This window comes from Poecilia formosa, unplaced genomic scaffold, assembly GCF_000485575.1.
Source record: "Poecilia formosa unplaced genomic scaffold, Poecilia_formosa-5.1.2 Scaffold2484, whole genome shotgun sequence".
NCBI classification, from domain to species: domain Eukaryota; kingdom Metazoa; phylum Chordata; class Actinopteri; order Cyprinodontiformes; family Poeciliidae; genus Poecilia; species Poecilia formosa.
The window spans coordinates 1-5,996 of NW_006802423.1; the positions used below are offsets into that span (position 1 = coordinate 1).

Sequence of the window (5,996 nt, forward strand, 5' to 3'; positions counted from 1 at the left end):
ATTTTCACCAAAAGCTTTCAGCATTTACACTTTCATAGGAAATGCACACTTTCTAGTTTGTTTGTGTTTCTCATCTCCAGCCTCCACAGAACCAAAAGGTTTTGTAGATCTGCTACGTATAGATCAAACCCTCTGATGCATCAATAACTGTCACATGAACCACTGATGGATCAAAGTTTATGATGTTGATTATTAAATAAATGATTTTTATCCTGCAGACAGAAACTGAATGACATCAATCCAGAATAATGATCCAAACTGTTTCTGCTCATTTTGTTCTTTATTTCCTCTCAGTTGGTCAGCAGGAGGTCGAGGTCACTGAAGGGTCAGATTCTGTCGTCCTGCCCTGCAGAACATCAGCCGACCTTCCTAAGGGGACGTCAGTGGAGTGGACCCGGTCAGAACCAGAATTCATCATGGTCCACTCAAGCAGCAACCAAAGAAACCAGGACAGTTTTTATCGCGACCGAACAGAAATGAACAAAGACTTCCTGAGGACCGGAGACGTCAGCCTGACCCTGAGGAACCCCAGAGACGGAGACGGTGGACGCTACGTCTGCACCGTCCACAGAGACCAGGACGTCCTGAGAGACACTGTGGTTCTGAAATATGTAAAGAAAGGTCAGAGCATCAGGTCAGACCTGCTGATAAAGGTCAAAGGTCAGAGTGAGGTCAATGTTTCTCTGTTTTTCCACAGAACCGCTTCCATCCTGGGCCTCAGCTCTGCTGGTTCTGCTGGTTCTGGTTCTCATCGTCTCTGCGGGTCTTTTATATCATTTTCAAGGTTATTTCCTGCCAGGTGAGTCTCTGAATGTTCCTGACCCAGAATGCTGTTAGAGATCATGTGACCTGTCCTGGGGGTCAGAGGTCAACGGTTCCTCTTGTCATTAGTTCAGATCAAATACAGCGAAGTTAGAAAGCAGAACCAGAACTCGCAGCGTCTCTCTGCTCTCTGGACCTTTTCGTCGATCAGCTAGCCAATCAGAGCCAGTGTTAATAAGCTAGCCAAAGAGAACCAGCATTAATCAGCTATCCAATCAGAGCCAGTGTTAATCAGCCAGTCAGAGCTAGAGTTAATCAGCTTGCAAATCTGAGCCAGCATTAATCGGCTAGCTAATCAGAACCAGCATGAATCGGATAGCCAATCAGAGCTAGATTTAATCAGCTAGCCAGTCAGAGCTAGATTTAATCAGCTAGCCAATCAGAGAGAGCATGAATCAGCTAGCCAATCAGAGCGAGCATGAATCAGCTACCTAATCAGAGCTAGACTTAATTAGCTAGCCAATCAGAGGGAGCGTTAATCAGCTAGCCAGTCAGAAAAAAGAATCAGTTAGCCAATCAGAGCGAGCATTAATCAGCTAGCCAATCAGCGCGAACATTACTCAGCTAGCTCATCAGAACCAGCATTAATCAGCTAGCCAATCAGAGCCATCGTTAATCAGATAGCTAATCAGAAAAAGCATGAATCAGCTGTCCAATCAGAGCTAGCATTAATCAGCTAGTATTCATAAAAAGCATTAATCCGTTAGCCAATCAGAGCGGGCATTAATCAGCTAGCCAGTCAGAGCGAGCATTAATCAGCTAGGTAAACAGATCGATGATTAATCAGCTAGCCAATCAGTGCCAGCAATAAGCTAGCCAACCAGAGCCAGCATTAATCAACTAGCCAATCAGAAAAAAAGCATTTATCATAGCCAGCATTAAAAAGCTAGCCAATCAGAGACAGCAATAAGCTAAACAAACAGAACCAGCATTAATCAACTAGCATTCATAAAAAGCATTAACCAGCTAGCCAGTCAGAGCAAGCACTAATCAGCTAGCTAATCAGAGCGAGCATTAATCATCAAGCCAATCAGTGCCAGCAATGAGCTAGCCAATCAGAACCAGCATTAATCAGACAGCCAATCATAGCTAGAATTAATCAGCTAGCCAATCAGAAAAAACATTAATTATTTAGCCAATTAGAGCTAGCATTAATCAGCTAGCATTCATAAACCGCATTAATCAGCTAACCAGTTATAGCGAGCATTAATCAGCTAGCTAATCAGAGAGAGCATTAATCAGCTAGCCAATCAGTGCCAACAATAAGTGAGCCAATCAGAACCAGCATTAATCAGATAGCCAGTCAGAGCTAGAATTAATCAGCTAGCCAATCAGAAAAAAAGCATTTATCATAGGCAGCATTAAAAAGCTAGCCAAACCGAACCAGCCAGCCAATCAGAGCTAGCATTATCAACTAGCCAATCAGTGCAAGCAATAAGCTGGCAAAACGAGAGCCAGTATTAATAAGCTAGCCAATCAGAGCTAGAATTAATCAGCTAGCCAATCAGAGGGAGCATTAATCAGCTAGCTCATCAGAGCGAGCTTGAATCAGTTAGCTAATCAGAGCCAGCATGAATCAGTTAGCTAATCAGAGCCAGCATGAATCAATTAGCTAATCAGAGCCAGCAATAAACTAGCCAAACAGGACCAGCATTAATCAGATAGCCAATCAGAGCCATCATTAATCAGCTAGCTAATCAAAAAAAGCATTAATCAGCTAGCCAATCAGAGCTAGAATTAATCAGCTAGCCAATCAGAAAAAAAGCATTTATCATAGCCAGCATTAAAAAGCTAGCCAAACAGAACCAGCATTTATCAGCGAGCCAATCAGAGGTAGAATTAATCAGCTAGCCAATCAGAGCCATCGTTTATCAACTAGCTAATCAGAGCCAGCAATAAACTAGCCAATCAGAGCTAGCATTAATCAGCTAGCCAATCAGAGGGAGCATGAATCAGCTAGCCAATCATAGGGAGCATGAATCAGATTGCTAATTAGAGCCAGCATGAATCTGCTAGCCAATCTGAGCCTGCAATACGCTAGCCAAACAGAACCGGCATTAATCAGCTAGCAAATCTGAGGTAGAATTAATCAGGTAGCCAATCAGAGCTAGACTTAATCAGCTAGCTAATCAGTGCCAGCGATAAGCTAGCCAATCAGAACCAGCATTAATCAGCTAGCCAATCAGAGCCAGCATTAATCAGATAGCCAATCAGAGCCATTGTTAATCAGCCAGCTAATCAGAAAAAGCATTAATCAGTGAGCCAATCAGACTAGAATTCATCAGCTAGCCAATCAGAGCCAGCATGTATCAATTAGCTAATTAGAGCCAGCAATGAACTAGCCAAACAGGACCAGCATTAATCAGATAGCCAATCAGAGCTAGAATTAATCAGCTAGCCAATCAGAAAAAAGCATTTATCATAGCCAGCATTAAAAAGCTAGCCAAACAGAACCAGCATTTATCAGCGAGCCAATCAGAGGTAGAATTAATCAGCTAGCCAATCAGAGCGAGCATTAATCAGATTGCTAATTAGAGCCAGCATGAATCTGCTAGCCAATCTGAGCCTGCAATACGCTAGCCAAACAGAACCGGCATTAATCAGCTAGCCAATCTGAGGTAGAATTAATCAGGTAGCCAATCACAGCCAATCACAGTTAGAGCAAGCATTAATCAGCTATCTAATCAGAGTGTGCATGAATCAGATAGCTAATCAGAGCCAGCATTTATCAGCCAGCCAATCAGAGGTAGAATTAATCATCTAGCCAATCAGAGCTAACATTAATCAACTAGCCAATCAGTGCAAGCAATAAGCTAGCAACAAAAGAGTGCCAGTATTAATCAGCTAGCCAATCAGAGGTAGAATTAATTAACTGGCCAATCAGAGCTAGCATTAATCTGCTAGGCAATCAGAGGTAGACTTAATCAGTTAGCCAATCAGAAAAAGGAATTAATCAGTTAGCCATTCTGAGCGGGCATTAATCAGCTAGCCAATCAGAAAAACGAATTAATCAGTTAGCCATTCAGAGCGGGCATTTATCAACAAGCCAATCAGAGGGAGCATTAATCAGCTAGCTCATCAGTAAAAGCATTAATCAGCTTGCCAATCAGAAAAAAGAATTAATCAGTTAGCCATTCAGAGCGGGCATTTATCAACAAGCCAATCAGAGGGAGCATTAATCAACTAGCTCATCAGTAAAAGCATTAATGAGCTTGCCAATCAGTGCCAGCAATAAGCTAGCCAAACAGAACCAGCATTTAGAAGCTAGCCAATCAGAAAAAAGAATTTATCAGCTAGCCAATCAGAGCGAACATTAGTCAGCTAGCTCATCAGAAAAACATTAATCAGGTAGCCAATCAGTGCCAGCAATACGCTAGCCAAACAGAACCAGCAATAGTTAGCTAGCCAATCAGAAAAAGCAATTAATCAGCTAGCCAATCATAGCGAACATTAATCAGCTAGCTCATCAGAAAAAGCATTAATCAGCTAGCCAATCAGAACCAGCATTAATCAGCTAGCCAATCAGAAAAAAGAATTAATCAGCTAGCCAATCAAAGCGAACATTAATCAGCTAGCTCATCAGAAAAAGCATTAATCAGGTAGCCAATCAGTGCCAGCAATAAGCTAGCCGTACAGAACCAGCATTAATTAGCAAACCAATCAGAAAAAACATTAATCAGCTAGCCAATCAGAGGTAGAATTAATCATCTAGCCAATCAGAGCTACCATTAATCAACTAGCCAATCAGTGCAAGCAATAAGCTAGCAAAACAGAACCAGCATTAATTAGCTAGCCAATTAGAGGTAGAATTAATCATCTAGCCAATCAGAGCTAGCATTAATCAACTAGCCAATCACTACAAGCAATAAGATACCAAAAAAGAGTGCCAGTATTAATCAGCTAGCCAATCAGAGGTAGAATTAATCAACTGGGCAATCAGAGCTAGCATTAATCTGCTAGACAATCAGAGGTAGACTTAATCAACTAGCCAGTCAGAGCCAGCAATAAGCTAGCAAAAGTGAACCAGCATTAAACAGCTAGCCAATCAAAGGTAGAATTAATCAGTGAGCCAATCAGAGCGAGCATGAATCAGCTAGCCAATCAGAGCGAGCATGAATCAGCTAGCCAATCAGAGCGAGCATGAATCAGCTAGCTAATCAGAGCGAGCATGAATTAGATAGCTATTCAGAGCCAGCATGAATCAGCTAGCCAATCTGAGCCAGCAATAAGCTAGCCAAACAGAACCAACATTAAACAGCTAGCCAATCTGAGGGAGAATTAATCAGCTAGCTAATCACAGCTAGATTTAATCAGCTAGTTCATCAGAAAAAGCACTAATCAGTTAGCCAATCTGAGCCAGCAATAAGCTAGCCAAACAGAACCAGCATTAAACAGCTAGCCAATCTGAGGTAGAATTAATCAGCTAGCCAATCAGAGCTAGATTTAATCAGCTAGTCAATCAGAACCAGTTAGCCAATCAAAAAAAGAATTAATCAGGTAGCCAATCATTGCCAGCAATAAACTAGCCAAACAGAACCTGCATTAATCAGCTAGCCAATCAGAAAAAAGAATTAATCAGTTAGCCAATCAGAGCCAGCATTAATCACATAGCCAATCAGAGCCATCGTTAATGAGCTAGCTAATCAGAAAAAGCATTAATCAGTGAGTCAATCAGAGCTAGCATTAATCAGCTAGCCAATCAGAAAAAAAGCATTTATCATAGCCAGCATTAAAATGCTAGCCAAACACAACCAGCATTTATCAGCCAGCCAATCAGAGGTAGAATTAATCATCTAGGCCAATCAGAGCTAGCATTAATCAACTAGCCAATCAGTGTAAGCAATAAGCTAGCAAAAAAGAGTGGCAGTATTAATCAGCTAGCCAATCAGAGGTAGAATTAATCAGCTAGCTAATCAGTGCCAGCAATAAGCTAGCCAATCAGAACCAGCGTTAAACAGCTAGCCAATCTGAGGGAGAATTAATCAGCTAGCTTATCACAGCTAGATTTAATCAGCTAGAAAATCAGAGCGAACATTAATGAACTAGCTCATCAGAAAGCATTAATCAGGTAGCCAATCAGTGCCAACAATAAGCTAGCCAATCAAAACCAGTATTAATTAGCTAGCCAATAAGAAAAAAACATTAATCAGCTAGCTAATCAGAGCGAGCATTAA

The 5,996-nt window shown here is 41.4% G+C and overlaps 1 long non-coding RNA gene across 1 annotated transcript; it reads left to right on the forward strand.

Annotated features, from left to right (window-relative positions):
* The first annotated feature begins 4,342 nt into the window (after positions 1-4,342).
* Positions 4,343-5,414, forward strand: LOC107835436 (uncharacterized). The gene is made up of 2 exons (XR_001661251.1): positions 4,343-4,421; positions 5,320-5,414. It is a non-coding gene; the product is annotated as an uncharacterized LOC107835436 (long non-coding RNA).
* Positions 5,415-5,996: the final 582 nt, after the last annotated feature.